Source organism: Wyeomyia smithii, chromosome 1 (assembly GCF_029784165.1).
Source record: "Wyeomyia smithii strain HCP4-BCI-WySm-NY-G18 chromosome 1, ASM2978416v1, whole genome shotgun sequence".
In the NCBI taxonomy this organism is placed as follows: domain Eukaryota; kingdom Metazoa; phylum Arthropoda; class Insecta; order Diptera; family Culicidae; genus Wyeomyia; species Wyeomyia smithii.
The window spans coordinates 142,689,199-142,700,444 of record NC_073694.1 but is presented as its reverse complement, the minus strand read 5'-3'; positions in this window follow the sequence as shown (position 1 = coordinate 142,700,444).

Here is an 11,246-nt window from a genome sequence, read left to right as displayed (position 1 = left end):
CGGACTACATTTTCATATGTATAGATTGCGACATTAATATTTTAGAACCTAAAGAGTGAATATACGTTTATTGAATTAAAGCGTTCATGTAAATCTATTTTTACAAATAAAAGTTTGAATGAGAAAGGCTGGGTCTGACCGCTAGGTGAATTAATTTAGGTTTTTTATGTTATATTTTTAAACAATGAATTGAGAGTGCTCCGAAATAGCTTTATCACAGTGATTTTTAACTGATGGTTCACAAACCTTTTATATGGTCAACAAAACAGTGATCAATTATGATAAAAGTATATCAAATTAAACATTAACATAAAATATAACACCTTGACGGTTTTTCCGATGCACTTTATTATTCCCCAGGACTTCCATCGTCACCACCGGTTATACGAGTCGAATAAAAAAGTTAGTTAACTTGCGCTTTGCGAAAAGATCTGGCACCTTGAGTTGATTTATTTGGCATTCCGTCATGACATAGCCTGATAAACAAATTTTCTCCAATTCACTCGGTTATTGGCTGCTGCTCTCCAATCCCTGGAACACCGTGTACTCTTCGCCAGATCTCGCTCCATCTGGTTTACCCATCTTGCTCGCTGCGCCCCTGGTTGTCTTCTTCCTGCAGGATTCGAGGCAAACACCTTTTTTGCAGGGTAGTTGTCCGGCATTCTTGCAACATGCCTAGCGTATCTGTCCAGCTTTAGCCACCGTAGAGTTGCGCGAACTCATCACTTATCTCTCTCTCTCTCTCTCGCTCTCTCTCTCTCTCTCTCCCTCTCTCTCTCTTCCTCTCTCTATTCCTCTCTCTCTCCCTCTCTCTCTCTCTCTTTCTCTCTCTCTCTCTCTCTCTCAGAGTATCTCTAGTGTTAAAAATGTTGTTTTAAAGCTCCATTTGTTTATTTCGCACAGGATACCGAACAATTTGGGTAATGTTGGCAGAAAACAAGATTTTCTGCATTTAAGTCGACATACTCAACTTTGAACAGCTCTTCAGTACCTTCTGCAAAGTTGTTAGGCATCTAAAATACTATACTTTCACATAATGTAGTGCATTTTTAGATCATTATTGAGCTCTCTAGAAAGGTAAATACGAAAAAGTAGGTTTTTCCCATATAAATTTTCATATAAATTTGAAATGCAATGCGCCAAGCGAAAGGATCTGTAAAATCCCCCCACCCTATTACATATATCTACTCTCATTTCGCTCTGAGCGTGTTTCAAAAATAAATTCAAATTATTTAGTTGTTACCTGCTTATCACTCAGCAAAAAAGACGAGCAGTTTTCTTGTTTTTTTGCGAAACGCTCCAGTTGTCCAGTTGTTAAGATGATATAAAGTCAACAGGACAAATCGTGGTAATATTTGTCACCAAAAAATATTGGATCACGGCTTATGTGGAGTTCACTCTTTTCTTCAACTTTTCAGAGGTATGCGCTCTTCGAGTTGAAACAAATTATTAAACTGTTTTAAAATTTCCCTATATTACGAAGGCTGGAACGTTAAGCACAGAGGTCCACTTCGGAATGACCTTTCACAAAAAATGATGAGCAAAACTGAATCTGAAACAGTTAAAAATAAATTTGACACAGTTTAAAATCTACGTGTAACAATAAATTCAAAACAGATTTTATATTTCTAGTTTCTATCCCAAGGAATGATCGAACTTGGCCATAGAATTAACTTTAAAAGCCTCGTTAAATCTGACACTATCTACCTACTGATTACTGACAAAAAGTAAATAAATCATTGGAATTTCATCTATTCAACGATACATCGATTCTTGCAGTTACGAAGAAGCTATTAGCGTTCTAAATCTGCCTCAATCGGCATCTTACATTCATTCCTGTATTGCGGAGAAAGGCAAGACACTAGTATACCGTCAGCCGAGGTGAGATTGTGCCAGCGGGGGTGAGATTGTGCCATACAAACGCATTGCTTGTCAGCCATCGTATGGCGATCACAAGACCAATTTTTCTTGAATAAATTTCCTCGAGTACTTGACCAAGAAAGACTAGTCTACTGACCTGAAAGAGATGGCTAACAAAACAAGGGTTGGATGGCACCGTCTCACCCCGGCTTACGGTATTTGAAATAACTGTATACATTATATCGAAGAATAGGCTTTGCTCTGTTTTTTAACAGGCTTGACGCAAAAATAATCGACAATTCAGATTTTTATAGTTTTTAAAACTCTGCGAAGAATGAAAATATAGAGTGACATGAACATAAATCTAGAAACTAATAAAGATAAATATGCATTGAATTAATGCCCATTTTGGCTAGTTTCGATGTAAAATTAAAATTGACAACAGTCAACTAATATTAAAAAGGAATAGATTTTACGGATAGCGCAACATAATTGTTTCAGTATTGATTTCATGCGTCTTCTCAAAAAATAAAACATAAACGCAACAGTTGTTAAAAAAAAATATTAAATCCCAAAATCTATCGATATAAAAAAATCCGTTTCTCTGCTTTTTTGAATTTAACGCTTTTCAAGCTAAACAACTAAATCTTATATACACGCTCCCTAAAATGAATTCAAAAATAATAAGAAAACAATTCATTTCCATAAAAAGTGGAACAACACGAAAATTGAGTAACTCTGTTGTTATTCAAAATTGAGTAACCCATAGTATAGGCAAATACTGTGAATTTATTTCTCAGAATGATGTATACAATTGAACTCATTTTTTGTGTTTAATAAAACTCATTTAGTTCTTAAAAAATATCAGTTTATGTGTACAAAATTATCCATTTATTGAATTTAAAACTACTCAGTTTTAAAATTAAAACCTACACAGATTTAGATTTTGAAACTATCAAGTTTTTGAATAGAAAAATATTCATTTTTGAATTTAAAACTAACCATTTTCAGAATTTCAAAGTACTCAGTTTAAGAATTGAAAACCACTCAGTTTTAAATGCGATGTTAGCGTAGAGAGGGAGATTTGTGCCGGTAACAGTCAGAACAAAACAAAACTTAGGTTACATTCTATCTGAACGGTGTCTAATTATATTTATTTTTTAAGTATATTTTGCTCTTTTTTTGTGATGCATAACCACTTGATATTTTACTCTCCCACAATCTTCCTGATGACACGAACAACCTGAAAATTCTTGGTTCTTTAGAATGAATAATGGAAAAAGTTTATATGTGTACCTTAAAGTTTTTTAAAATGTCCGTGACCACCTTCCCAGCGATTCTCATTTTTTGGAATCACTCAAACAGCCACAAGAACAGATAACACGGCCGCAAAGGCTAAATAATGGCGCACAAATGTTGAATCATGGTGCCGCCTTTTCTCTCGTGTCAAATAATGGTGTCGTTTTTTCATGCTTGGTACTCAAAATTGAGTTATAGTGGTAAATTCAAAAATAAGTTATTCTAGATTAATCTAAAATCAGTGTAAAAATTACACAGAATCACCAAATGCGGTATTCATTTTTTGACGTTTCCATGCAACTTATGAAATTGAATTAAAACTAATTCATTCGCCGTGTTACTTTTCACGAGCGTGTACGAAAAGCTTGTGTTAAAACCAAATCAAAGATGGTGGAGGCTTCCATATATTTCAAGCTGATTCTGGTTGAAATCACTCAACAGTAAACAACGTATTTTATCGTTCTGATAACCTTTATCGTATGTTTCTCACTTGTTCAAATCAGCAAATAAAGATCGAATGCGTGAAAATGGGCCTTCCTAAACACAGCGGCTATAGTAGTTGCCCACCCGCCCTGACTTGCATAGTAGTTTGGCCAGGGACTGGAAAGATAATCTTTATGGTGTTTCAGAAGCTCGTATTAATTGGATGCGTGTCCGTTTGCTAAAATAAATAAAATAAAAAAATGCATAACAAAGCACCATAAAACTCGGTCCCCCGCTTATCAGCGCAGCAGAGGTTTATGTCTGACGAAAAGGTCGTATATTTTTAGTAAGCATGGGCGAAAAATATGAATTATAACCAACTTTCATTATATTCATCACCGCAAATCTATTATTCGTTGCTTGAGATCTCTAGTCTATGTAGCCAACATAGCCGCTTGGTAGGATCAATAAATCAACCTGTGCCAGTCCAGATCTGTACTAGAAAAGTGCGATTTAGTCTTTTTATTGCCTTTTTCCTTGCGTTATAGCAAGCCACAGTTATTAAAAATCATAGGTCATTAAAAAAGATGACCAGTGTAAGAAATTGGGAAAATTTATATTGCTCGGAATTGATTATCTTACGTAAGAAAAACATTGTTGATGGAACTATTTAAAAAACCATGTTCATGAAAGTGTGGACTGTAAAAACCATAAAAAGAAAATTACGGAAGGCCGATTAACTCGAATTGGAGACAGAAAAGGAAACGAAGTATTGTGCATGCTTCAGGATGATAAAACTATAATAAAAATCTATATTTAGTATTTATTGTAAGATCTTACTAGGGGGGAGGGGGGGTATCAAAAAATCTTACGATGTCTTACAAGGGGGGGAGGGGGGATTAAAAAAGTGGAAATATATGCTTACGTTTTTATTGAACGGCCCCTAGTATACATATTATGCATCGAAATGTGTATGTGATCGTTATCCCGTTATCGCAGAGATGTTGAGACTGTGTTGAACAAAATCAAATATCTTATAATACCAGTATAGTTCACTTTCGAATTTCCCATATATTTTCGAGAAGACGGATAGGGAACACCCCCTCTTGTGGCGAAAAAGCTAACTAAACTCATTGCACAGTGGTACAGTAACGCAATTTAAGCGGACATGAGCTTTTCGCAGTGATTTTGTGGTTTTAAAGCCATAGTTTCTTCTAAGAAGTTGTTTCTTATACTTAGTCCTTTATTTATGTGCAAATGAAAATAAGGGTGGCATTTAATTGCTACAAAAAAGACTTTTTTCACAAAGTTGCTCAAAATTTGTTAATCTACCGAAGTTGTGCCGAAGAATGTAAACAGTTACCTCTGCAAATAAAACCTAAACCTAAATTAATCCACCTAGCGGTCAGACCCAGCCTTTCTCATTCAAACTTATTATTTGTAAAAATAGATTGACATGGACGCTTCAATCCAATAAAAGTATATTCACTCTTTGGGTTCTAAAATATGAAATTTGACGTGATGTTAGTGCTTAATAAATAGCAAAATAAAAGAAATGACTTTTAATTCCGAACAATTTCATCACGAGCGATACCGGGAACGTTCAAATAGTACGAAACCAAATTTAATTATGTTGAGGCCACATATATTGCTCGAAGCAGGTATAGTTTTAAATAGTCTTTGAGTTTCTTTACGATCCATACTTTTGAACCACATATCTAGTTAAGAGATAACTCGTTCGTATGACACTAGTTATGTTAAATAAGTCGTGTAATCTTTGAGATAATAGACTTTCGTTGTTTTAACAATTGAATATATAACGGTTGCTTAAGTTCGTTCATAATCAAATGAAATGAGAACATATAGAGCAGCCGAATTATGAAACCACTTGTTCAATCATAATTCATCAGCTAACCCTTAACTAGCCCGTTCATCTGATATCAATATTGTTCAAATCAGTTGTGTAGTTTCTGAGATAATGAAATTTCGTGATTTTCACATTTCGATACATTACAGACGAATTTACATTCCGATTACAGTTAAAATCGATAGGGTGTTATGAGGCAGCTGGACCTCTCATTTGACACTCATTTAGTGAAAATCGATTCAGCCATCTCTGAGAAAAGTGAGTGAGCTTAGGTAGTCTTGTGAATATTTTTCTTTTCATAGCTGGATTTCACATTTTTAAACATAACAGTCAAAGTAATAGTCCGATTGCAAAACAAACCAATAGGGTCTTATGGGGCAACTAGACCTTCCATTTGACACCGATTTTATGAAAATCGGTCCAGTCATCTCTGAGAAACATGAGTGAGTTTAAATAGTCTCGAGAACACGTTTCTTTCCATAACTTTTGAACCACATGTCCATCTTTATGAAATTCAAAAGTTAAGCGTTTTCTAGGTAGCCCGTTCATTTCAAACCGGTTGCGTAGTTTCTGTGATATTGATGTTTCGTGATTTTTACATTTTAATACATAACCTCTAAACTAGAAATCCGATTACAATAAAATTCAATATGGTCTTATGGGTCAAATAGACCTTTCATTTGCAATTAATTTCATTGAAATCGGTCCAGCCATCTCTGAGAAAATCGAGTGAGATTGGGAGAGCGTTACACACACATACACACACATACAGAAAATGCTCAGCTCGTCGAACTGAGTCGAGTGATATACGACATTCGGCCCTTTGGAGCACTTTTATACCTTTAGTATTTTCAGTGATTGCTATACCTTTCTAAGAGAAAGGCAAAAAAAGATAGATAGCCGGACCACCCTTATTTACATTCGCACATAAATAAAGGACTAAGTATAAGAAACAACTTCTTAGAAGAAACTATGACTCTAAAACCACAAAATCGCATCGAAAAGCTCATATCCGCCTAAATTGCCTTACTGTACCTGTACCAGTGTGCATTGTTGTTAGATTTCTGTGAGCGTGTGACCGATATTTTTACACACGAAACTGACAATACTCAATTTAAGACTTAGTTGATGCAATTTCAAACTTTCACGGAAAAAATGACAAACCATGTGAAAAATTATTTATTGCAGATTTCCTACGTAATTCCGGACTATTTCGTGATAAGAACAAATTTTCGGAATTGTTTGTATATAAAACTAACGCCATTCTGGTAGAAGAACAATAATGATAAAATTGATGTAGCTTAGCTTACGAAGAAAAAATATTCAAATAGTCAGGCCACGAAGTGTATAATGAAGTGAATTTTACAATCACCTAGTGGAAAAGGTAAAATGAAAACCTTCGACGGCGCGCTAGTGTAGGGTTACACCAACAATGTCTCTAGTTGAATGATATATATATATATATATATATATATATATATATATATATTTATATATATATATATATATATATATATATATATATATATATATATATATATATATATATATATATATATATATATATATATATATATATATATATATATATATATATATATATATATATATATATATATATATATATATATATATATATATATATATATATATATATATATATATATATATATATATATATATATATATATATATATATATATATATATATATATATATATATATATATATATATATATATATATATATATATATGTATATATATATATATATATATATATATATATATATATATATACATTTTTATTCCTTACCTTTTAATGTACACATTTAAGCAATGAGTTTAATCCAAATCACGTCAATGCACACTTAAATGTTTAGTTAACGACTGCCGCAAATATGGTTAAGTTACAATAAATTATAATTTTGCTGAAATTAAATGAACTTTGGCCTAATCTCACCCCTTCTATGGGGTGAGATTGTGCCAAAAACAAAAAGTTGAATTTCATACCTGTTAAATGAACAGTAGTGTATCTACGAATATTCACATGAATAACATGATAAAACAGTAAGTATAGGGATGACCATAAACAACGTGGACTATTAAGGGGCTGTAGGGGGTTGACCAGAAACTACGTTTCATATGAATTATAGAAAAATGCATGACTGGATCAAATCGATATCTGGAGCAACTAGTTATGAGAACATGGCTTATGGACATTCTCTATAGACATAATGGCGTCTCCAGGTAGCTTAGAAAGGGAAACCCGTTAAGACATAAAGCCTGAGAAGACTTTTCGTTTCAATTATTATGTGACATTGACCACTATATATTTAATTGGAGATCTCAAAACCGCTGGAAACGTACCCACAACCCTCCGTCATCGCTTTAAAAGTCATCAGTTTATATAGAATAGGTGTACAGAATTTTGTTACATTCCATAAGTAATTTACAATAACTGATACATTGTAAATTTCCATCTAACAGTTGTTAACTTAGGGGCCATCCACATACCACGTGGACAGCTTGGTGGGGAGGGGGGGGTTGCAGGCCCGTAGGTACCGGGGGGGCTAGGGGGGCTTAGCCCCACGTGTTTGTATTGCCCCACCACGCAATTTTCTCATGTACGTGATTGATATGATTGATTCATGTTCAGTTTAATATATTTTGGCCAGACTTTTCCACATCTCGGAAGCATAACCCAAACCGTTACCTGGCCCGAACAACTCTGTTCCGGTTTGCTCCGAAATAAAATCAGACTATTAAAATTGTAGTCTGACCGGACTTTGAACTAGGCATTCCACACTCTACCTGGTCTGACAGTAAACACTGATCAAACAAAGCCTATCGTAAAATTAAGAATTTGGGCTGACGGTTGAATCGCTCCATTCTCTCAGTATTTCTTCACGAATAGGTTCTCTCAGTATCGTTGATTGACATCGGTCGGCGACTCTCGAAGCTGGATTTATAACGCTGTAATTCCTTCAATGCATTTGTTGCTTCAGAGTAGAACTTTTATAACTCTCTTCTGTTCTTAGTTTTTCGATCGCACATGGTCGCACCCTCAAGACATTTGAAAAAAAATGAGTGGAAGATACACAGTTTGGAAGTTGTGGGTTCCATCATATTTTCAGTTAATTTAATTTTCTACCTTCATGACTACACTTGCTCTTTGAACCAAAAGATACACAGTTACGCTAATAAATAGCGGTTTTCACGTCGAGCTCGAATAGAAATACCTAGCCGTAACCTGTGTATTAGGGTGCCAATGAAAATCAATTTTTCGAATTTCGTTTAACGATAGGGCTCAAAAGTTTCGTCTTCTCGAAAAAAATCATCCAAAAAATTTTTTTTCCGACGTTTCATGCATCTTTTAGATATTTGGCATAAAAAAAAATCGATATCGACGATATCATGAACTTTTACCTGTGCATTTCATCAGTCAGAAAGTTGAATCATTGATCGCCTCGAGGGACGTGTTTCCAAAGGCCGATTTAGCTGAAATTTTGCATGGGGACTTTTGAACCGAATGTATTAATAATATTCGAATGACCTTTTTTCATACATCCCACTGGCGCCTCACTGTATTTAAAATTTAAAAAAAAAATCTGTCCACGTGGTATGTGCATGGCCCCGTACTGTTCTCAAGCTTTTAGTAATTATTTCAAATAATTCCAAAGCTAGACAACACACCCTATGTAAACATAGCAAGTGTTTTGGTGTATACTGATATAATTTTGTCGTGAATGTGAATTCCTCAAACTGTAGGTACCGTTCATTATAGCTTGGCACAATCTCACCCCAAAAGGGCTCGAAAAGTGTACAGTTTGGAAAAACATTATTTTCTGAGCCAACACAGGTTCAATACATAATATTTCGTCAAAACATTGGAGACGACATCCTAACGTACCAACTGAGCAGTAAGTTGATGTGATTTCTTGATCGGGTTGGTTTGCCTGGGACATTTTTAAATAACGTTATTTGCGCATGTTTTTCACCCTGTACTTTGAAACATTATTTAAGTGAAACAGTTCACTGATATTATCTATATTCCATTTGCAGTTGTGAATAAATATGTCACGTTTCATAAAGTATTGAATTTGAGGTATTAGGTTCTAGAAATCTCAAGTAATTTAATCTCACCCCCGTGGCTTAATCTCACCCCGGCAGACGGTACATCCGTAACGAAGAAATCTTCTAAAACTAATGATTTGAAATAAATTACTAGAACTTTCTTAACCTCAATAATGAACTTTGAGTAATTTATGCGAACAATATACCTGCATGCTTTGCCCTGCGTGCTTGAAGATTGTTGCATATACTTTCACAGCTCCTTAAGGGATTTCATTAGCGCTTCAGTCGAGCGGAGCAATGATTTTTTTGTCCACTTGAAAAGTTTGTACCAGCAAATAATCGTCAGTGTTACGTATGTCTTTAGTATGTGGTTGTATCTCGACCGTATTTACTTTTTAAAAGTCGCGTGGAACTTTCACTTGTAAATTCCTTGTTTCCGCAATGGTGAATATATGTATACTAATGTTTTAAGCTTTCACTTTCTTTCTTGGCTTTAACTAATAATGCGATAATTTTTTTTTTCTTTTATTTTAAAATTCTTAAAATTGAAAGAAAACATTTATGACAAATCTTTCATACTCATAATTTAAAATCTACTCATTCGAGTTACACTTTTTTCAAATATCAATTATATTCACTTGACATGTGGAACAGATTAGATGTACGAGTCACCTGTTTCGTCATTAGAAGCGCCAATTGGTTTATCCCCACGATAATAACGAAATCCACGAGACAGTTGCGATCAGCTAATTTCAGTTCACAACTTTTGACAGCTAGAGGTATGTTCAGATGTTCGCTACTTGTCGCGCGAAAAACAAATATTCGACCGGTTGCTTCAATATCGCGAGAATCTGGGAGGGAGAAACGGATACGAGGCTGTGTAAGTGTCAAATGAACCAGAATGAGCTGTCATCGACTGTCAATTTGAACCAAGGAAAAAAAAGCATTTTTTTGCGATGAGTATTGTTATAACTGATACCTTTCAGTTGCTCGAAAAAATATTCATCGCTAACAGTTTTTGCATTCATTGTCGTTTTCCAAAATATTTTGGTTTGTTTTTACGTAAAATAATAAATTTCATAAGCTTTAAGTAATAATCATGCTAGCTTACTTCGATTATTAAACTTGCGCTTCTCTGTATTTAAGGCTTTGGTTACAATTTCGAACATACTTCACTACGGTCGAACTGAAAACTCTGAAAAAACATTTATACAACGGCAAATTGAAAAAAACACAGACTCGAAAAATTAGTCTGTAACATTTGCACATTATTCGCGTTGAAAAAGATTTTGAAGGCTGTTCGCACTTATGTGAGCTCTCATATGTAATTGTCAAAATGTGCGTGATGACAAAAGCAAGAATATTTCCTTTTTTCTTTATCGCACGCAAAAACCAAACAAATATCAGCAACACCGTCAACGCGAATTTCTGATGTTGCTAAAAACTTCGTTCGAGTCATGCATGTGTTACAGCGAGAAGATAGTTACACGCTATCAGAAAACGACGCATGTGCGTGTTCTCTGTTTTGAGTCTAGTATTCGTTTCTCCCTCCCAGGCGAGAATAGCCATCCTTAACTCAACAAATGAAATAACACTCTTGATTTTTTGCCGACATTAAGATTTTGTGTTCGGTACTGTTTTGGATTTGAGGTTGCAAAAACAATAACAACAACAAACGTACCAACCGTTAAACGTCACCCATGTACTGCCTCATTCATAAGC